The sequence below is a fragment of the Danio rerio genome, chromosome 13, assembly GCF_049306965.1.
Source record: "Danio rerio strain Tuebingen ecotype United States chromosome 13, GRCz12tu, whole genome shotgun sequence".
Lineage (NCBI taxonomy): Eukaryota > Metazoa > Chordata > Actinopteri > Cypriniformes > Danionidae > Danio > Danio rerio.
In genome coordinates this window covers 30,024,532-30,048,975 of record NC_133188.1, presented here as the reverse complement: position 1 = coordinate 30,048,975, position 24,444 = coordinate 30,024,532, and the positions used below count along the sequence as shown (strand labels likewise).

Below are 24,444 nucleotides of genomic sequence, written 5' to 3'. Positions count from 1 at the left end.
ATAAATAAATAAATAAATATATATATGAATAAATAAATAAATAAATAAATAAATAAATAAATAAATAAATAAATAAATAAATAGTAAAACAAAAAACAAACAAAAAACAAGGCATATGTACTGTAGCATGCGGACCAAACTCTCACTTTCAAACTGTGCAATGTAGGTGTTAATACGTGTAAAATGTTCCCAGAGGCTGAATTCTGATGATGACTGAAGGAATATTTCTGTTGTGGAAAAACAAGCATAACAAAACATCTCTTCACAGAATTTAATTTGCATCCCAAGGGAGCAGTATCTAGGTAACCACATCAGTCTGTGGCTCAGAAATGGTGCTGATGGCGACAGTGTTAAATATGCCCAGTGAAGCACACCTCAAAGACTGACACACACATACACACACACGCATACACACAAACGTCACTACTATCCTGGACACCCGGAGGTGTGAACCACGCATTGGGCTGAGAAGCAGAAACACTGTGAAATGTCCATACAGAATTAGCAACAGCAATTAGTGGCATTTCCACACAAGGATAAAAAGAAGCAAGCCGGACCTCAAAGAGCCTCATCAGGCAGACTGACAGCTCAGAGACAAGTGTGCACAGTAGAAGAGATGTGAAAAGGCAAAAGCCCAATTTTATTCTGCCTTGTTTCTTGTTAGTAAAATTAGTGACAAGAACGTTCAGTGACAGAAGATTTTTGTCCTCTTAAAAAAACAACAACAAATAAACAAGCATGTTTTGTATTACACATTTTTTTAAATGTCATGTATAAATATGCAAACAATGCATTATTTTATAAAACATGCAATAATGAAGTCAGGAACAAAACTTTTGTTTTCTTTTTTTTTTTTTCTTTTTTTTTTTTTTACATAGGAGATTTGGGGAATCTCTTTTTACAACCCAGGCTCATTGTGAAAATGTACCACTATATACATTTCTGGAGAGCACCAAATACGCCACATGAGGTACGTTTTTTTTTTTTTTTTTTTTTTGAGTTTTGAGGCTGATGTGTACCCTTTTTGAGATTTCAAATTTCTCTCACGAGTGTCATTCGCAACTGACTGGCTTACTAACTTAATGACTGACTGACTGATCGACTGACCCACCCACCCCCTTTCCTAAACCCAACCAATAGTTTTTTCAAAAGCACAGACAGACCCACCCACCCACTTCCCTAAAACGCAACCGACAGTTTTAAAAGCAATCCAGAAAAAAACTCGCCTGATTTTTACCAGATTTTACCACATTTTCATTCTGTTATTTACTTGTTTATTTATTTATTTGGCTTCTGTTTTTGTCTTTTTCTGTCAATTCTGAAATTTTTTTTGTCAATTTCTGGAACCGTTCTTCGCTGGACTAGCGTCTGGATTATATGATGCATCAAATGTCTAAAAGTTTAGCATTCGGTATTAGTACGATCCTTGACAAAAATATATATTATTGGGAAAAAAAACATAGACACACATTTAAATTGACATTCTACATATTAAATGTCTTGCTAAGAGCAGCTAAAAGCTTCAGGGGATAAAATGGAGTCAAAAGAAACATGAAATGTATCAAATGTACTTGACAGGCTTACTGAAACAGTTTATATGCAAAAAAAAAAAAAAAGCAATTGTATATTTGTATTCACAACATGAACATATTGCACTTTACATCTGCATAACCACAGAAGCAAAGGAATGACTGTATATTACATGATAGTCAGAATATAAAACAGTGTAAATTACTGCATCAAGCGCGACATGTAGTTATGGCAACATCACTGAATGTCACAAAACATGAAACATTTCTAGCAGTCCTTACACATGAGGTATAAACAAAAGGCAAAAATGTATAGCTATTTCAAGCATATATATATTATTAAGTTTCCATTTACATTCTACATATTAAATGTTTTGCAAATAGCAGCTAAAAACTCCAGAAGAGAAAATGAAGTCAAAAGAAACAGAGTCATCAGAGACCGACCAGATTCCGCAAGCAGAAGCGGAAAGGAAAGAAAACGACAAAAATGAAAAGCCAACACACAAAAACAGAAGCAACAACTCCAGTAAGGCAAAAATGGGGGAGTGTGTGGAATAAATCTGAAAAGAGAAGCGTATGAAAAGAAAGCGTGCATGTGTGCGGGGGTTTCAGAGAAGAAAAAAAAGAAAAGAAAAGAAAAACACAGAGACAGAGAGAGATGGTGAGAGATTAAAAGAGGAAGAGAGTGAATTCCATCAATGCAGGGCTGAGATGATGATGATGATGATGATGGTAGGGGGGGATTTGGGACAGTGGAGGGAGGGAATGGGGCACATCTCGGAAGGGCAGAGCAAAAGCGGGCACAGGTGACTGTCATGTGTGATGATTATTATTACTGTACACCTGCTCCTCCACACTAATTAACTTTGGATATGCAAATCAGCCCTATTGCATCATGGCCTCTCTCTCTCCTCCCCTACAGATAAGAGGATGTTCAGCTGCTGGATTTAATTAGGATAATGAACGGTCGGACCGCTGAGGGAAAGAGAGAGGAGGAGGAGGAGAAGAGAGAGAGAGAGAAAGGGATGAAGAGAGAGGAATAAAAAGATGAGGGAGAGAGGTAGATGAATGAAAGTGAAGCTGGATGAGATGGAAAAGGAAGAAATATGTCAAGGGAGAGGCAAAATTAGACAAAAGACAGAGACAAAGGGGATGATGAGGGGGAAAGTCTGGAGTTTTGATTGAAAAGTGAGGGCGGGAGGGACCGTCCCCATGCAGAAACCCCTCCCCGGTATGAATTTGAATGATCTGTTTGAAAGAAGAACAAACAAACAACAAAAACAATACAATGAAGAGCGCGCTGACATACTTTAAAAACTCGCTCAATGTTTTACAATAAAAATCTGTCTGAGCCAAAATCAAGGTCCCATAATGTAGTTCGAATAGATAAGTGGAAAAAAAGTTTTTAAACAGATTGTTTTACTGTTCATAGTACCAACATATTAATGCAGAAAGTTTCTCCTATGCATATATTTATTCTGCAAAGAAACACAATGTCTGTATTCTGCCATTACTTTTTATGTCAAGTACTCCTGCAACAGCTTTTATATGCTTCTCCATAAGAAATAGCCCTTCAAGGAATAAATTTAAGGTGCTGATTAAAAATAAAGTTATTGAAGAAGTGAAGGAATTCAAGTATCTTGGCATAACTCTAGACGTGAATTTAAAATTTGATGTTCAAAATATTTGTAAGAAGGTCAAGCCAAGTCTAAATTGTTTTCGTTTTATTAGAAGATTTTTAACATATCAAAATGCAAAAATATACATGCGTACATCATGCACTCTCAGAAATAAAGGTAGGCTAGCTGTCACTGGGTTACCTTTTTTAAAATTTGTATCTAAAAGGTCCATATTAATACCTCAAAGGTACATATTAGAACGTAAAAAATACAAAAGTGTTCCTCTTAAATTTTTTAGGTAATAATATATACTTCTGAGGTACCAATATGGACCCTTTAAGTACAAATGTGTACCTTTTGAAAGGGCACCACCCCAGTGATAGCTTACATAACTTTATTTCTGAGAGTGTGGTCACATGCCTTTTTAACCACATTGAATCCTATTCAATATACTATATAAACAAGCCATTAAAATTATGGACTTAAAGCCTATGCAATGGCATCATTGTGATGTTTTATGTAAACATAACCTTTTAGTTTTGATCATTTTATTATATTTAATTATCTTAATTTGGTTTTTAAATTAAATAATCATGTTACTATGCTGTTTTCAGATCTAATCAGTAGGCATCAATCCTCTCACAGAGTCACATGAGCAACTTCTAATGGTAACTGTCTTGTTCCAAAGTGTAAGACCTCTTTTGGTCAATCTGTTTTCTCTGTTAAGGGAACCAAATTGTGGAATAATTTAACTCTTGGCTTAAAATGAGAAGGTTTTAAGTAGTGTACTAAAGTGGTTAAAAACAAAACAGCAGTTTACACAAATAGTTTACTGTTAGTTTGTTTGATCATGCCGCATTTGCTTTTACCGCAAAGAACTATAATGGTTATGTGTTTATAATGTGTTTTATTTTTTATAATGAAGTTTATGTATCCACATTATTTTCTATTTATGTCAAGCTGTCCCTTGCACAGGTGTTGAGAATTAGCAAGTCAACCAAATGCATTTGGTTGTCGAGTGTAATTGTGTTGTCCATGTCAAAATAAATAAGCAAATAAACTCCAATAGAGTGCATGAACATTTAAAGGGATAGTTCACCCAAAAATGAAAACGTACTCACTTGCTTATGTAGTTTCCAACCTTTATGGGTTTCTTTTTTCTGTTGAACACAACTATTACTAGGAAGTCAATCCTTCAAGGTTTCGGGCTTTCTTCAAAATATTATTTTTTGTGTTTAAAAGAAGAACAAATGTCAAATAGATTTTAAACAAGTCTATGCTGAGGAAAATAATTTTAATTATCACATTAATATGAAAGCTGATAAAATATTTTTCACAAAATAATTCTTAAAAATGCTCACATTGAGAATATCTGATTCATATTTTAAATCAAAGTGATTTAGGTGCACTCTGAATCCTCGTTTTGCATTTTGATTATGAGAAGGAAAGTCTGGAGTTGTGATTGAAAAGTTAGGGCAAAAACCCCTCCCCCTCATTGAATTTGAATGATCTGTTTGAAAGAAGAACAAATAAACAACAAACAATACACTAAAGAGCACACTGACATACTTTTAGAAGCTGTTTGTGCTAATGCGTAGACTTTCTGGCGTGCTTCGATGTCTTCTGCAGGGATGGATTGATGGATCTTCAGGGGAGGACTGCAGCGAGGTTGTGGAGGAGACGGCAGGTGTTCTGACAAGGACAGCAGCCCTCGTGCCTCCATGCCAAAGGAGAAGCGTAGACTCTGACAGGGGAAATCAGGCCTAGACCGCACCGGACAGTCGCCTCCAGTTTCTCTCCTTTATAAACAAACCTGTCAGAGCGACATGTCTGCTTTTCTAAACAACCCAGTTCAGGACCTCACTGTCCAGTTTTATAGCACTGGCTTTCTGTTTAATAGCAAATCAGCTGATGAATTGACGGGCTGCAGAATGATAGTGTTGCTGGGAGTTTAGAGATCTGGTGCTCAGACTAATTGCCCTGTCAACACCAGGGCTGGAAATAGCCGTATCTCTAAAATGGCTAGAGAGCGAGGATGAGACCAAGACTGAGATGGAATGATAGAAGGAGAGGAAGATAGAGATGATGTGTTTGTGTGTTCAAGGGTGAGAGTGGAAGAGATGCTTTGCACTCTCTCTCTCATTGTGCATGACAAACAAAGCACTTCGTATTCACAGTCACAAAGCAGAGTTCTTCTGTCATGATGGCTGGGGACTTTCTTTCGACTTCTGTTGTTTTTAGACTCAGCTAATGATATTTTAGCATCTAACTTTCATAGTCATAGTGACCATTTTTTTATCTGTATTGGAAAAAAAAAAGTTTGATTCTATGGTTTGTTTGGTGACTGAATGTGAAAAGAATTTGATCTTTTTTTATAACATGCATTTTTAAAAAGGTATTTAAAACTAGAATTTAGACTAAAACATAAAAACTACATATTTTAATATTCATTCATTAATTTTCTTTTCGTCTTAGTCCCTGGGGTCACCACAACAGAATGAACCGCCAACTTATCCAGCATATGTTTTAAGCAGCGGATGCCCTTCCAGCTGCAACCCATCACTGGGAAACATCCATACACAATCATTCACACACATACACTACGGTCAATTTTTAGCATACCCAATTCACCTATACCAAAGGAAACCCACTTGAACATGGGGAAAACATGCTAATTGCACACAGAAATGCCAACTGACTCAGCTGAGGCGCGAACCAGCGACCTGGCAACTCATCCAGTTTTTGTACAAAAATTTACATGACCAAACTAAAAATTATTTATTTATTTAATTTATTTACTTATATATATTAAAATAAAAATGTCACTTAAAAACGTTTGCAGTTTAATGACCCTATTTAGTGGAAGTAGTATTGTATAGACCATTTCGAGGGATGTAAACAATAACAATGGTCCTCATGTATTTCCTATTTTACATTTTTAATTTCTTTAGCTTCCATAAATCCAAAAAGGTCCAGATACTGACAAATAATGTTATGCCTATTGTTACAGAAATGAAAAAGTATGATAACAAGCAGGAAATTTTCAAGGGCAGATGATATCACCACATTGAAATGGTCTATAAATGCACCATAGAGCAACAAAGTGTGGTTGGTCAAATGAAAGAAAGAAAGAAAGAAAGAAAGAAAGAAAGAAAGAAAGAAAGAAAGAAAGAAAGAAAGAAAGAAAGAAAGAAAGAAAGAAAGAAAGAAAGAAAGAAAGAAAGAAAGAAAGAAAAGAGAAATCTTACTAAAACTAGTCTTTCAAAGTAAAGTTAAACAGGTTACACATGAGGTGAGTAAAGCAAAATAAGTGCATTACCATCAATGTTTAGAGTAGCTGACTGTAGTATTGGTAACCTAGTGACCAACATTAAACAAGGCAAGCATAACGGAGACAGCCCCATTAACTCTTTTTCACAGAAGTCACAAACCACCACAAGAGTGTAAAAAATGCTAATTAAATGCATTTTATTTTAGAAAAAAAATTACATTTCCAACACTCATTTCTCATGTGAGTATTAACACAGGTTGATGCAAACCCTGTAGAACGGACATTCAGCTAAACTTTGTGATTCGTGCTTATTTTTCAATTTGGGAAAAACCATTACAGAATGATAGATTTACGCCATCAAACCCAGTATTGCAGAAAATAGTCCCAATTTGAACACCCACAAATGTTCTAATCAAAGTACTGACCTATAATCAGTACCCCATGCAGCCAGTGGATTACACTGCATAGTTATCAAGTGGAAAAACTCCTGATGACGAGTAGCTTACAGATCTGTTGTTATTGTTCTGCAGGAGGAAGATGGTTCAGATTGTCTTGCACCACTGCCTCTCCAGAGCGACCTGCAGCCTGGAGTTCCTCTCCCCCACTTTTAATCTTTCTGCTTCAGGTGATTGATTGGAAAAGGAATGAGCTGTTTATTGGATGCAAGGGAAACAAATTGCTGTTTTAAGTGTGTTGCCTTGATACCAGACATGACTTAAGATGAAGCGTCTAACTCTCTCACTCTTTTTTTCAGCATCTCTCCCTCTCTCCCCGGTGTGTGCTATACACAACCTTCATTTGGAGAGCTGCCAACGCAATCCCACTTTCACCCGCTGCATAAGTGTGCACTCTCACATAGCAGCCATTTAACATGGCATCTGTTTCAGATGCCTTTTATCAACCTATAAAATCAGCCCTTAGGTTTCCTGCGCACGCAAACGAACTTGTGATCTGGGCGAACAGCAGATTTTGCTTCGTAAATAGAACCGTAACCATCCTGAAATCACTCCCAAATAATCAGGGATTTGATCAGCGGGTGAAGAGAGGGGGACGTGGAAACACTGATAGCCAGTCAAGGGTTATCATATGGGATTCAGATACAGGCAACTGCTGTCAGCTTAGCCGTACATTCATTAACACATGTTGGCAGATTTCATGACTACTCAACATATACCTGTCTAGACACCTTGATGATTTTGGATAAAAGCCAGACCTCCCACATTACAGGCCTTGTTGTGTGAAGGACATATGGAGTCATCTTGGCACAGGCTTAGCGCATACTGTGAGGGCAAGGCCCACTGTGGACTGGCCGTAATTACACAGACGAGAAGCCGACTGGAGATGGACGGAAATCAGATGAGATAACAGGCCCACTGTGACTATACAGAGACATATTCATCAGCCTTCATATAATATCTGATATATTAAGCAAAGAGGATCTATCAAAATCATATGAACAAAACAAATAAACACTCAGTCATTTAAAATCACTTAGTCATTTATCACTCCATCTTCCTCTTGGTTGTTGAACTCTCCTGGTTGTTGTTGAACTTTTTGAAACAATTTTCCAAAGTGTTATGTTTCAGTATCTATTTGTAAACATAAGTAATTATATGTAGCCTATAGTAAGACTACACCATTTACTGTAAATAATATATTTTTTTTTATTAATTTGTCAAGTGATTCATTATGGAATTATTGTAATGTGATTAATATTTATTTTTATTAATGTTTTAAACTGATCGTACTCAAGTATTCTAAAATAAAATGTTCAGACAATATTTCAAAAGCTGTTCAAAAACTTGTCAATGTTGTAGCTGTGTTTTATGGAAAAGATTTATCCTAGTCCGCCAACATATACTGTAGCGCCACACTGCAAAAAAAGCTTTTCTTACTTAGTTTTATTTTTTTTTTTCTTGTTTCTAATCCACATATAATCAACAAATTCTTAAATCAAGAAGCATTTTCTAGACAAGCAAAACATATTGTCTTGTTTTGAGAAATAATATGCCAAAATGAAGTGAGTTTTTCTTCAAATCAAGCAAAATAATCTGCCAATGGGGTAAGCGAAATAATCTTGTTCTTCGATTTGTGATAAGATTATTTTGCTTACCTCATTAGCAGATTTTTTGCTTAATTTAAGGAAAAACTCACTTCATTTTGACATTTAATTTCTCAAAACAAGACAATATGTATTGCTTGTCTAGAAAATGCTTCTTGGTTTAAGAACTTGTAGATATTTGAACTAGAAACAAGACAAAAATCTAAGTAAGAAAAACATTTTTTGCAGTGAAGGCTATTAAAACAGGCAGACCTTTTAAAAAGTGGACCTTTTATCAGTTATTCGCCTCATTTTCTATTCAGTTATGCATTCTAGTGACATTTTAAGAACTAATCTTTGCTGGATCAGCTTGTCGGAATGTGGTCATAACCACACTTTTTTGATGCACCAAAAATATTTCAGATTTATCCTCAATTTAAATATTGTCATGAGATTAGATTGAAATAAATTCATATGAAAAATGCTTAGCTTAATTTTAAATACAAAATTATTATCATCCATCATTTAAAAAAAGGAATCTGGTAAAACTTGTTTTAAAACAAAAAACTGTAGCCTATAGGAAAATAATAAACTGGCTACCTTATTCAACTTTTCCTCAGTCAAAATTTTGTATATTTGGTAATCAATAAATGTGCCAATATAGGGGTCATTTTCTGAACTTTATCAGTAAGGGTGTGGGTCTTTTGAACTACCCGAACACCCTATGGAGCACGGTGCTCACGGTTACCCAAGTTCGATTCCCAGCTCAGATGTCCTTTTTCAATCCTTCTTCTCTGTCTGCTCTCCCCTCTACCCCCATTTTCCTGCCTACGTTCCACTGTCCCGTCCAATAAAAGGTGAAAAACTCCTAAAAAATGATTAGGCTGTATAAATAAATACTATCTGCAAAGATCTAAGGGTATTTTTTCGAAAGGGAAAGTGCATATGTTTCTTTTTTTTTTTACATATTGGCTGTACTGTTCTTAAAGAATAGCCTACTACACCTCAAGCAAAACTTACAATATAAAAATATAATAAAAGTTTGCGAATAGCCTACCTGAAACTTGTGCACAGTTACAAGAAACGTCTTTGCGTTTAGATGAATCACAAATGTCTTTGACAATCAGACCAACAGCAGTTTTACGTTCATCCGATTTATGAGAAAACTCTAGTGTTTCCCCCTCCTTTATTTTATTCTTTCACCGCATGAACGAATATTTGCCGTTCTCTGGAGAAAAGCGTCACGTGACCTACTTAATGACAATCTGTCTCCGTGCTCACATTTCTCCACTCGGCTTATTTATTTGATAAAGTGCGATGCCTTTCCTTTTGTTGCCCTTAATCGGAGCTTAACGTCTTTACTCCGAGATCAATAAACTTTATGAATTATTTTGCCGCCGTCTATTTTTATGGTTCCTTTTGCTCATTAGCATGGCTGGCTTTATTAGCTGAGGCTGCCAGTGTCTTTAGCCGGTCCTGTGTTCCTTAGGTACAGTAAATATCACTCATGTTGTAATTAATATGCACACCCTCAGCACTAATTAAAACACAGACCCCTCCAACCAGCTGGGCCCAAGCAGAAAGAGCGGCAGTCGTGCCGTAATGAACTTGTTGTAAATGTGAGCCCAGCCATCGGATATCATATCCCTAGGAGCTGACAGCATGCAACGGAGGGAGAAAGTAATAAGATCCATGAACTTGTTAATACCCACCCAACCATCCAGAAGCAAACCCCCACCATCTCTGGAAAGAGAGGATATTTTAATGACACATCTCTAATTAAAGCCTTACTTTATCTCCTGTGTTTGCTTGCGATTGAATGACAGCGATAGAGAGAGAAAAATCTATAAAATGTTCCTAAAAATGAAACATAACTTTGTTTAAAGTAAAAAAAAATCAAATGAGTTGTAATAGATCTAAATATAGTAACACTAGCTATATGCACATCTGTTAATGAACAAACAGAAAGTGAATACACAGAGGTTTAACCCGACATATTAAAATGCTAATTATAACTTTTCATAGAACCGCCAAGTCAACACAATCCATTAAAGAATTTTCATATAGGGATTACGACCCGTCGGTTTTTCATTAGTATAGAAAGTTTACTTATGTGTATATTGTGGGAGACCTCTCCCTAATGACCTCCCGCCTTACAGCCTAATCTGTTATAAATGTAACTTAGATCATTGAGCAAACAGTGGGAAAGGTCAAGGCTATAAAGGAGGAACAGCGGAGGTTGAAGAAATAGGAAGAGCGTTCACAAAGCTCCGTCTCACCACTAGTCTCTGCTGTTGTATCATTTTTCAAGCATTATCTCCACCATCCGCGCTAACTGTCCTCCTCTGCCCTGGATATGTGGTCTTTTACTCCAGTCTCAGGTTGTTTGAAGACTTGAGAGTGAGTTAAAGCAAGCTACTCAAAAACAGTATAGACCTACAATTTTCCGTCTAACAAGAAACGGTCCATTTTCTGATGGAAATTTCAAGATAGGCTACAGGCTACAACAAACTTAATGTAACATATTTATAAAACATATTTTTTTTTACATTAGGCTATTAATACATTATTAAAGAATGGAATTTTTCCAAAAAAGCAATTTAAAGTTAATTAAACAACTACGCCCTTACAATGATTTTATTTTTATTTAATTTTTGTATTAACGTTAAAGTTGATTATTAAAAGAAAAATAATTTTTTAATATAAATTAAGATTAAGAGTATGTGTTGTTAACTTTTAAATAGCATTCATTCATTTTTGGCTTAGTCTCTATTTCAGAGGTCGCCACGGCAGAATGAACTGCTAACTATTCCCGCATATGTTTTACGCAGTGGATGCACTTCCAGCTCCAACCTATACTGGGAAACACCTATACACACTTATACACACACACTTACACTGCAGCCAATTTTTACCCAATTCACCTCTAGTGCATGTCTTTGGACTGAGGGGGAAACTGACTTGGAGGAAACCCATACCAGCACGAGGAGAACATGCAAACTCCACAGACAAATGCCAAATGGCCCAGCCAGGACTCGAACCAGCAACCTTGCTGTGTGGCAACAGTGCTAACCACTGTGCCACCCACTTTTAAAGAGCACTTCAATCATAGAGAAAACTGCAAATTATAAAAAAAAATAAAAATGGTAATAAAATAAAAAGAACAGCTTTTCCTTTTTTAACAGTGTAACATTAAAGAAAATGTTTATGCTTAAGAAATAAGTCACTCTAAAATTTTTATCCTGTCATCATTTAGGCTATTCAACTTGTATGCTAAATGACTTTATTGTGCAATCTTTCTTATGCATCAAACTGACATAGTTAATTACTACAGATAAAGTAAGGGGGTTTTAGCCAACATATAAAAGTGCTAATTACTCTTTATAAAAAAATAATAGAACTCTTTGAATATTGTTTTATTTAAATCAAGAAAACTGGGCATTTAAAAAATATCTGTAATGTTTTAATATATGATTTGTTGGATTAGCATTCTATTCTTCGAGTTTAAAGACTTTAAAAAACTTATCCAAGAACCTAGAATTTAACAATTTAAGCCTTACAAAATATTCAAATATGCAGGAAAGTTACCCCACCAATTCAATTTCTATTATCTCATGCCATTGTGGTTTCAACCATTTATGACTTCTGTGAAACATAAAACACATTAAGAGAAACTTCTGTTGCAGTGGAAGTCAATGGTCAAAAAAATATTTTTGTGTTCTTCAGACTCAAAAAATAATAATAATTGGGGTTGGGGTACATTTAACTCATAAAACAGTTAACATTACTTTTTTGATAAATTGATAAAAAGGGTGAGTTTATGAACACTTGATAGGGCACATATTCAAATACTCAATGAAAAAAAAACTCTCAAGTGTTACAAGGGTTGTTACAAGACTTAAGAAATTTTCACACACTTAGAAAAAAAAGACTCAACATAACCACATGAAGTTTCTAAGATACTTAAAGTATATGCATAGTTAAATATATATTGTTCTTTGTTCTTGTAAGGCACTGTTGATATACAGTAACCCTAGACCCATTATTTTTAAGTTTGGAGTAAAATGACAGTAAATACACCCTACAGGGTCATTTTAACTCAAATTGGGGTAAAGAAAAACCTTTTTGTTACAGTATATATTTTTAAGCTTTTGGTTGAGTTTTTTTAAATTTCACCCACATTTGGGATGTGAAATAAGCATTTTTATGGTGTTTACAACAGCTAGTTATCCATTTTTTGGTGAACAAATGCTGGTTAACTGATTTCAATGCTGGTTGACTACCATTTCTAAAATTCTGTCTTCTCAAAACAGCATTGATAATAAATTCTCATCAATGGCGGATGCAACTTTCGTCAACAAAACCAAATGCTACGAGGTGCTGATATCACAGTGGTTTAATTCATGATGCAGCTAAACATGTGGTCCAAGCTGAAACTAATGAAGTCTTTCTAATTCGGTTATAGTTTATTAATGTCAAAGACACAAGTCCATTAATCAAGTTATAACGCAACTGTGTGCTGAGAGAAATGGCTAGATTTGGTGCGGTAATAAGATCACATACATTTTAAAGGTCTGCGATTATCACCGTGGGTTCCCGGGCTCAAGTAAGAACTCTAAAAACGATTTTCATTCGGCGCTCATTAATATGCAAAATTATTCAAATGAGATTGTAATTAAGCATCTACTCAGTGGAAACCCTTTTCATGATAATTTATGATAAACTCTGTAGCTGCTTTGATTGAGATTGATTTTTCGGTGCAGAGAAACTGTCATGAATACAAAACTGATTTCTTCCCCTTTCTCTCATCCGCTCAGGTATACAGATGCAACATACCCTATGATTATTACAACGTAGGCAGCTTATAGAGATATATTAAGCTAATCTGAGTAAATTCATCTGGGGAGAAATGGAAATCCAATTTCTCACAGATTTCGTGAATCTATACCTGTTTCCAGGGCCTTGAATACTACAAACATTCTGCTTCGATTAAAACAAAGAGAGAGTGAAAAAAAGTAGTATTTCACATTTGATGCACGGTTGAACAAGGGCTTAGAAGAGAAGTAAATGGAGGGTGAGAGCATGAGAAGAGACACACACACAGAGAAAGAAAGAGAGAAATAGAAAAAGAGAGGAATTATTATAGCCCAAGGGTTTCTGTGTTTCTCATAGTCATTCCCTGCTCTTAACAACCCACTGGAGACCAAATTAAAAAGGACTGTTAACTTATGAGGTTCACAACTGAACCACACACAGTCTAATGCTTGCTAATGCTTTCTGTATGATCTGATGGTACTGAGAGGCAGTTAAAATAGCAAAATTAATGCCCAGCACTAGAGGTCAGAGACAGTTCCTTCACAGATGGACGTTAAAGTCTTTACAGCCTTGAAATACGACATTGATTTTATCATTAAACTTCTAATAAATATTTTTCTGTACTGTGCAACCGCACCGCAATGAATTAATATCAGGTAAACATTCACTCGTTTGTGTGAAAGCTTGCATTTGTGTGTGTGTGTGTGTGTGTGTGTGTGTGTGTGTGTTTATCCTTGAGGTGCAGAGACTGAAAGTAGATGAGCTGTGGGTGGATACATGGATGATAATAGGCATCATAATTAAGCAAACCTAAGCGAGCACTTAAGGGACTCCATATCCATTGTTATTAAGGCAGAACATAAAAGGAAAAGGTAGTGCTAAGTAAATAATATTATTGTAATTGGCACACAGGTGAATAATTCAGCGTAATTCTCAAAGCTTGTTAAGGTTCCCTGATGCGTATACGGCTGGAAAGACTGTATGCAGTTTTACTGTCATTCCGCTCAATGATTTGAGCTGCTATAAATATCTACTCAGATGAAAAAAAAAAAACAAAAAAAAAACAGATGAAATACAATATAAAAAAAAAACAATGCCTAGCCTAATTGTTACTTTTTTCTTGTTAAAAACAACAACAACAACAAAAGATAATAGAAAAATACTATTCTTAGTTTTGAATAATTTATTTATTCTACCAGGATGTTATGACAACAACAAAAATAAAGAATCATACACTGCATGGAAATATTACAATGATAATTATAACTGAGCACCGAATCAAGATGATTACAAAGTAAAAACTAAATGTCATCTAGGCAATAAATGATCAAAAGAATCATGAATTTTATAATGAAGTATGTCACATTTCTCAAACAAAAGCATAAAATACTTTTCACTACTGCTACTACTAATGACTGGAGTAAGAACTGCCACCTAAACAGTAACTGATTAAAAAAAGTCCTCAACATATACTGTAATTATTTTACAATTTTACACTTTTTACAGAATTTTTATTGAAACTGATGCAGCCATGGTAATCATAGAAGACATTTTAATAATAATAATAAAAACAATAATGATGATGATGATAGGTGATGCAGTGGCGCAGATAGTGCTGTCGCCTCACAGCAAGAAGGTCGCTGGTTCGAGCCTTGGCTGGGTCAGTTGGCATTTCTGTGTGGAGTTTGCATGTTCTCCCTGCATCCGCATGGGTTTCCTCCGGGTGCTCCGGTTTCCCCCACAGTCCAAAGACACGCAGTACAGTTGAATTGGGTAGGCCAAATTGTCCATAGTGTATGAGTGTCTGGAGTAGTCTGAATGTTTCCCAGAGATGGGTTGTGGCTGGAAGGGCATCCGCTGCGAAATACATGCGCTGGATAAGTTGGCAGTTTGTTCCCCTGTGGCGACCCCGGATTAATAAACGGACTAAGCTGAAAAGAAAAGGAATGCATGATAATAGCATATCATTTATTTATCAAATTGTATACTGCCATTTTTAAGTGTGTATTATATTGCTGATTTTGTGCTAGGTCTAAATAAATATATATGAGCGATATCACAAGAGTAGCAGTGCGATATGGCTGTATATCAGCACTGGTGGGAGGCATGCGTTGTGTGCCTTAAGCAAGTCACACACCGAATGTGCCGCTCAGCGCCGCAACACAGCACGCACATGACAATTGGAAGTATCACACACTAGACGCACACATTCAAATGTTATTTAATATGAAACTTTTCAAATGGCGCTCTGTGGCACAGCAGAAATATGAACAGTGTCCTGAGTCATGGCTGGGCGCCAAGAAATCATTGCTACTTTACAAACGTCACTTCAGAGCTGTTTGAATGATTCTCTAGCATAACATCTAAAGTGATGACAAAACAGATGATTTTGCTCACATTTTAAAATGATAAGGCTGAACGTCATGAAATGCCATTAGTCTAGAGACTAATTAGAGAAATAGAAAATATTTTTCTATTTAGGGATAATAGGGATATTACAATAATTAATCCCAAAAACGCCAAAGCAAAGCAAACACTACCAGATACTATGGTATAAATACAGCACTACAACATACAAAAGAGGGAGATCAACTTCAAGTGTCACTTACCAGTTCTATAATGATTTGATCAGCTGTAGCAGAGTTTTTCTCCTATAAGAACCTATTATGCAGTCTCTGTCGCCATCTTATGACGGAGAGTTAACTATCTTTGCTCTGCTCAGTATGACAGGCTGATGGATGCCAACGTGCTGTATCTCCGGAAAAATTATAAATATTTAAAATAGGCACTTTCCTTATGAATAAACTACATAGTTACAATATAAACATCTACATTCTTGCCTAAAAAGCCTTAAAAGTTGTCCAACAGCTCCATTATTTGCTGTTATCACAGAATATTGCATGGCTATCAGCCAATCAGATTCGAGAACCAGACAGAACTGTTGTATAAATTATATATATATATATTTGCTTAACATGTTACTGCTTAACGTACATTCAAATTAAATGGAGATTGTTCTGTCAATGTGAATGTCACGACAGTAATATTATTCATGTATTTCTATTTTTTTTACAGCAAATTAACCATGTATATAGGATCAACATTAAACATAAATTAATTTGATTGAATAAATAAATAAATTTATATATTCTATTTCAGAATTATGACATCCAGTAAATTAATTTAATTCAATACTTTAAATAAAATGTAAAAACATTTTTACTGTAACTACAGGTTTATAAGTGCAAAAAGACATTAAAGACTGGTTACTACTGTGTAAAAAGCCCCAACCCCCGGATTTAGTCAACACATTCACACTTAAAACAAGTGTGATCTGTAAATCCAATTTACACTATTTTCTGACTCTAACAGTCAAACCAGGCATTTACAGACAGAGCAAGGCCTGCAGAAAAACAAAAGCAGCTCATCTTCTTCAGCTTAAGACCAAGCACAGACGTTAAGGTCACTGATTTGTGAGATGTAGGTTGCAATAATGGCTTAATTGTGAGATGTTGTGTGTGAGTGGGATGAGAGAAGACACTTGTGGTCAGGCTGAGAGAGTTAAAGAGGAGAGACGTGGACAGGAGAAAACAGAGGTCAGCAGAGGTCAAATCAGAAAACGAAACCACACCACACTGACCTGCATGTTGACCACCTTCAGGAAGCAGCTCTGCGTGTGCCGTATGACCAAACAAGCATGAAACTCAGTCTTTTAGAGCGAGAAGAGGTGAAACAGGATTTTGTGATGTTGAATTTTCTTCCTCCCTGTTGAAGCAAAAGATGATTATTACAGTTGCTGTTGAAGCAAACTCAACACGCACAGCAAAGATAGGGGCTACAATTGGTATTTCAGGCCAATTACAATAATGTTTTTTTTTTTCTTTCTTTCTTTTCTGAGGTTTGTATGTTGGTTTAATTAGTTCAAAATCATCTTAAATTAGAATAATTGTGTAATCCAAATTAAAGATACAGTCTCATACTTTTGAAACAGAATACAATGTTCTACAATGAACTAAATATAACATACAGAAAAAGGGAATTGTTTTGAGTAAATGTCAAGTCGGGACAACAATTTAATCCAATCATTTTAATTTATTCATCTTAGATAAAAATCATTTTGATCTCTAAAATTAGTCAAATTAATACAATACAATATGAAGGCATTAGGGTGGCACAGTGGGTGGAACAATCGCCTCACAGCAAGAAGGTCGCCGGTTCGAGCCTCGGCTGGGTCAGTTGGTGTTTCTGTGAGGAGTTTGCATGTTCTCTCTGTGATCACGTGGGTTTCCTCCGGGTTCTCCGGTTTCCCCCAAGTCCAAAGACATGCTCTTTTGATGAATTGGGTGAGCTTAATTGTCGGTATTGTACTGTATGTGTGTGAATGACTGTATATGGATGTTTCCCAGTGATGGGTTGCATTTGGAAGGGCATCTGCTGCGTAAAACATTTGCTGAATAAGTTGGCGGTTCATTCTGCTGTGGTGACCGCAGAATGATAAAGGGACTAAGCTAGTTGTTGTTGTTATTCAGCAAATAAAACATGAAATTACATTCAATAAGAAAACAGTGTCTAAATGTCTATGGAAATAAACAGATCAATTTGGGGATTGAAATAAGAATCTGTATAGCAGTCCCCAACATTCTGACACTCGACGACACTCGAATACCCTGTCAGAAAAGTCTAGTGGCTGTGAATGGGCTCTTACAACATCTACTATAATGTTAATTTTGTTTTTGGTTTGTTTACATAGATTAATATGGCCACTGTGTAAATGTGCAGTATATATCTTATTGTCTCTTATACATTGAGATAACATAATACATGCCTTTCAGTAAAGATAAATGCCAAAAAATAAAGCAACTGGAATAACTACAGCATGTCTCTGTCATCGATCTCATATGAAGAAAGAGATTGCGGTGACATATGATGACGTGTGCAGGTGCTGTAGTCTCAATTCTTAGGGGTAAATTTTTAAACCCTTCCCCTTAACTCTCTGTTTCAAGGGCCAAGAGGAAGGGGAAGGGGAAGTGGTAGGGGTACAAAAACAGAATTGGGATTGGGCCTTAGTCATGACTCTTGGATTAGTAGACATAAATAATTATACATAAAGAATAAAACAGCAAGTATTAAAAACAAAAGTATGTGTTTATTCCCCATTAGTCACTACCAACATACTGGCTAAAAAATTTACACTCAACCATATCAATAGACACCAATACCTCAACCAGACAAAGACAAACTTCTATTAAACCATAATTATAGAAACAATCCAATTAAACATGACACTTATTTAAAGCATCAAAAGTGTAGAGTATGAGGTAAAATATTTATATATTGCTTTTTTATTTTATTAAGTCAAAATATTATGCAAATAAATAAATTAAAAGGTGCAGAAATACATGTACACCCTCATTCAACATATTACACACATCAAAGTTGATGAAATGTTGTCAGAAAGTCAGTAAAGGCATTGCTGCTGCTTTCCTTCACCTCCAGCACTGTGTGGTTCTAATTGGTTGTCCTGCAGGGCAAAGAGGAGTCCACATGTCTGGGGAGACCATGTCAAAGCAGCACAGAACATGCGTGTACTCACACACACACACACACGGTTTCAAACACAACTCCCCGGTGTCTAACTCTGCCGTCGTCCTCCTCCTCTTTCTCTCTGTACCTGACCCTAAGATCGATGAGTTGCACAGAGGCAGAGTCTGGCCATGTGGACAGCAGGGTGACACAAAGCTAAAGGGCCTTCTTGGTGTCTCTCACCACACACGTCCAGAGGTAGAGCAGCAGACAGCTTAATTAACCCTAGATACAGGAACTACAGCTCACAACCAGGCCTCACTGCATGCTTGCTATAGAGGAAAGAGCTGGCATGTAACTGCTGGAGGAAAGAGTGTATTTCTCACTCTCCGCTTTGCAGTTTTAAGTCCACTGTAGTTTCTGAAATGCCACGTCATGAGACAGCTGTGATAAACAAGGTACCAGTACAGGTCATTTAAACTGCTGACATGCTTTTTTTCTGTGATGTAATATGAAAAAAAGTATACTGTATATCAGGTGATCTCTCTCAATAAACATTCTAACAAATATAATTACTGTTTATACTGTATATATTTTATTCAGAGTAGCATTCTACATGATCATTAATATAATCATTTCATGATTAATATCACACAAATCTGCATGCTTATGCATAATTCTACATATCCCATAGCAAGATTATTGTTTTTCCTCTAAAAGGCAGAGTTGGACAATAAACAAAAAGTGACTAAACAAGCTGAAGCTCTCATAACTGCAGAAAACTTGACATTAAACCATTAAAATAAAACAGTTTTGGTTCTTTAAAATGATATTATTATAATTATAATCTATAAAATGATTTAGATTATAATCTAAAAAAAACATATTTCTGCTATAAACACTTTAAAGAATCTTTTGTGCAATAAAAGTTTATATATGAATGTTAACAGTTCTATGTAGAATCATAAATACCAATAACAAAACTTTATTTTCATAACTAAATTCTTATCAAACCTATGACAAAGCACAAAAAAAGTAACTAAACAAGCTGAAGCTCTTAAAACCGCACAAAACTTGACATTAAACCATTAAAATAAAAAAAGAACAGTTTTGGTTCTTTAAAATGATATTATTATAATTATAATCTATAAAGTTATTTAGATTAGAATCTAAAAAAACATATTTCTGCTATAAACACTAAAACACTAAAACCTTTTGTGCAAAATAAAAGTTTATAAATGTTAACAGTTCTTTGTATCATAAATACCAATAACAAAGATTTATTTTTATAACTAAATTCTTATCAAACCTATGATAAAGCACAAACTGTGAGTACAGCATACATTATTTGTGAAAAATCTATTTTTTAACTACTTTACATGACTACTTAAACATTTAACCACCTAAACATGAGGTTGGTTATTTGATAAAAAAGATTTTGAAAAAAGAATGTAGAGAATCATTTTTCAAATAAATATTGTGACATTGCTGGGCAATTAATGGAATAGTAATCGAAATTGACATTCAGATATTTCAATTATTTTCCCTAACGCATGTGGAGTCAGGTGACCCCGCTCTGTTAGCCACACTTTGCAGCCTCATCTGATTTCTGCTCAAGTAGAACGATGGTCCCATTCTTGTTTCTTAGTTTGCACTACACTGGTGATGATTGGAAGCTATGCTGAGATGTCTTGAGATGGCATATTTTCCATTACATTAAAATGATTATTTACTTTAACATATGTGTTTACAGATGATTTCAGAAATGCATGTTTAAAACATTATTTACATGATATACACGAGCTATTATATTTAGAAGAGATACTGCTTATTTCTACTATATATATTACTATATATTTCTACTATATATATATATATATATATATATATATATATATATATATATATATATATATATATATATATATATATATATATATATATACATATTTACAGTACAAAATCTGTCGGTATGGGGGCAAAATTTTTTTATAAATAAATAAAATAATCATTCATTAATCATAATCGAGTTAAAATGTACTATTAATTGAGATACTGACTTTAAGCCAAATTGTCAAGGCCAGTACTGCCTTCTACAATAATGCATTACAGTAATAACTTATTTACAATAAATTAACTTAAACTTAGCTGTAAAATAAAATGAAACTAAACTGAATTTTCCGCTACCATTATTGGCTTTCAGTCTCACATGATCCTTTAAAATTCATCCTTAAACACTGATGTGGAATTTAAAAAATGTTTTTGAAAAAAATCATGCTGCTTATGATTAAGTGATTAGAAATATTGGAAATTTAGCATTCATTAATCTAATTAACTTCCTTACGTATGCATTTACTTACTCTCTCCTTAAATAACTCCACTGTCAAAAAAACTATACAACAAATTAGCCATGACAACATTATGTTTAATCAAGTTAATCATGTTCTAATTTAATTTTATAAGTTACGCAAGCTGTTTAAAGTCAGTTTAACATACAAGTTCAATGGACTCATAAGGTTAATTTGATTCAGCTTTAAAATTTAAGGCAACCAGGATTTTTTTACCGTGTAAATGTATTATTACCATATCAGGGTGGCGCTGAGGTGCAGTGGGTAGCAATGTCGCCTCACAGCATGAAGGTTGCTGGTTCAGTTGACGTTTCTATGTGTAGTTTGCATGTTCTCCCTGTGTTCGCGTGAGTTTGCTCGGGCTGCTCCGGTTTCCCCCAAAAGCCCAAAGACATGTACTATAAGTGAATTGGGCAAGCTAAATTGTCCATATTGTGTGTGTGTGTGTGTGTGAATGAGAGTGTATGGGTGTTTTCCCAGTGATGGGTTGCAGCTGGAAGGGCATCCGCTGCATAAAACATAAGCGGGATAAGTTGGCGGTTCATTCTGCTGTGGCGACCCCTGATTAATAAAGGTACTAAGCCGAAAAGAAAATGAATGAATTATTGTCAAATAAAAGTTTTAATTTAATTACAGACACGATTAATTTAATTATTGACACTGTTCAAGCATTTGAATGGTACTGGATGTTTATTCAGTTCATATTAAGTTTATTTGAAAAAGAGCTTTTCATAATGATTATTCATCAAGTTACTGCACTCCATGGCACATATACTTACACTTAAATTGTATTAAAAGATTACAGCAGAGCATTTGTACGGCTCAAATAAAGTTATTATTTCATTATCATGCATGCTCAATGATATCAATTAAATCTGTCTGAATTATGGTCTGGCTGCTCGTCTGAAGGACGTGACCAGTTGAAAAGCAATGGAAATATTATGAAGACATGTAAATGTTTGCCACCCAAGGGCACATCTTCAAAGGCAAATATTCCAACACAGATACGTTTCCTTACATAGTCTTCACTAAACATCCGAAGCACTCAGACTGAAACAAGTCAACATACAGGAAGAAATCTAAATATCCACAAAGGTCTTGCTCTACTATTGATTCAAATGAGGTGGCTAAATTGTCGCCATGCAATATTCTCAGATTTTTGCTCCACTCTTTTTTATTATTTGTTTATCTAGGGCGAGAACGTAATGAAGACCACCGTAAAATGCACAGCTCTAAAAGAGAAAAAAAATTGCATCATAACCAGCACCAATATGCACAAATAGTGGCACATCATGAAGAGATATATAGTCCTAAATGATGTTTGGTTTGGGGTTTTACATTTCAATTTAGCCCCAGGCTTTAGAGACATTAAGGCCCTAATGTACATCTTGGTCAGTGCAAGTTCCCCGAAGCGGTCCGCGTGCTTTATTAGCAAGTCTCCGGCCTCTCCCCTAATAGCAAACCAGTCTCTCATTACTGGTCATTAGATTCATATTACTTGTATTTGAAATAGCAATACATCTTGCAACCATAACTAGTTTTAAAGGCCTCGATAATGCACTAAAGAGAAAGAAAATACTCGGAGCAAAACAGTTTGTAATTGGAACATGGTGTAGAGAGGCTGTTTGCTTGTATGGACTGCTAATGTGCTGCTCTTGTATAATAACTTGTACAATCAGTTCAGAAATGTGCAGAGTGAAATAATCTTGCGTTTAAGGCATACTTTGACTCAGAGGAATGTATAATTTCGCAGGCAATGCCTCGGGGATACAATATGATAAGTCGACGCGTAATGCAGACAATATTAAAACGGCTACTTTTAGAGTGCTGAATGAACACTTGATAATGGAACCGATGAAATAAGACCCATACTGGGAATAAGAGAGACATTTTCAGCATCCTCACCATTTTCTCCCCTCTACAAGCTAATAAAGAAGCGCACACATGGTGAATACTAAACATGCGCTGAAAGCCCCAACACAGTCAGCGTGATACACCTTGACAGCCCTGCTTCTTGCCAGCCACGTATGTCAGTGTAATGATCTGTGATAGGTCAGGTCATTATGCCCTTTTACATATGCATCTATAAATGCATTCATAAATACATAACTTTTTTATTGTGTAGGGTTAAGTCGTGACATTTTAAAATGCATTTTCTTCATTTGTTTGGCATATTCTGTTTGGCAGTGATGTTTTTCTTTCACACTGTATTACTGCTAGCTGACCCAATAAGGTCAAAGCCAACACAATCTCTCTCACACGTACACAAAAACATAATGCAGTCACATAGATCTGCATTAGTCGGATCCGGCAAAGCTGTTGCTGTGTTATAATAAAACAGTGTTAATGCAAAAAGTATGAAAGCCCTCAATAACATGTACTCATAAAAACGCATTTTCCAATATGAGCTCAAGCATTTATGATAGTCTTTTACAATCCTTTTTCAAATTCAAAACAATGCAGTCAGTGTACAATTAAACAAGCAATATTTCAATATGGTTCTAAACTTACCATGTGCAGCTTTGTTTCTTCTTTGAACTTTGACCTAGGAAGGACATTTCCCTAACTTTTTATATTTACAAAATACAAGTTTTCTCCTTAATTGTTATCATCATTTAAATAAAGGCACAATGAATTATATGCATTAGTTCATTCTTTTGTATTGCAATGTGTAATTATTAGATTAGTTCTTGTGCAAACCTGACATACGATGAACATATGATATGAAAGCACATCATGCCACCATTTTCATAAAACATTTTTTTTTTTTTTGTTTACACAGAAACTTTTATTTTCCCTCAGCTTAGTCCTTTTTTATTCATCAGGGGTCGCCACAGTGGAATGAACAGCCAACTTATCACCAGGGGCAGCAACGTTTTTTGCTATTTTTGCAGAGAATTTAGGTAAAAATCTGCTATTTCTGCTGAATAATTTTTTGGAGTATTACAATTAAAACCTTAATATTTGAAATAAAAAGTAATACCTTTTTAACTTTTATTTAATGTTTAAATGCAAATCCAGTTAGATTCACTTCATTTGGTAAACAAAGCAAGTCTCTTATATAATATCTCTACTAAAAGACAGAAAATATGTCTTTACTAACTATGTTGTACATAAATCAGATGAACATTTTTATATTAGTAAACAATATTGCTTTGCTTAATTAATAAAAAAAACTTGAGAAATTTAGATTTACACACATTTACATAAGTAGATAAACAGAATTAATGATTGGCTAAAAATCTGCAGAAATCTGCGGAATTCTGTGTAAAATCTGCAAAAAATCTGCAAAATTCTG

The 24,444-nt window shown here is 35.1% G+C and overlaps 1 long non-coding RNA gene across 1 annotated transcript; it reads right to left on the bottom strand.

The window, feature by feature from the left end:
- Positions 1-1,616: 1,616 nt before the first annotated feature.
- LOC141377189 (uncharacterized) lies at positions 1,617-23,692 on the bottom strand. Its single transcript, XR_012389313.1, has 3 exons — positions 23,658-23,692; positions 16,916-17,040; positions 1,617-4,961 (listed from the first exon to the last, which is right to left on the bottom strand). It is a non-coding gene; the product is annotated as an uncharacterized lncRNA (long non-coding RNA).
- Positions 23,693-24,444: the final 752 nt, after the last annotated feature.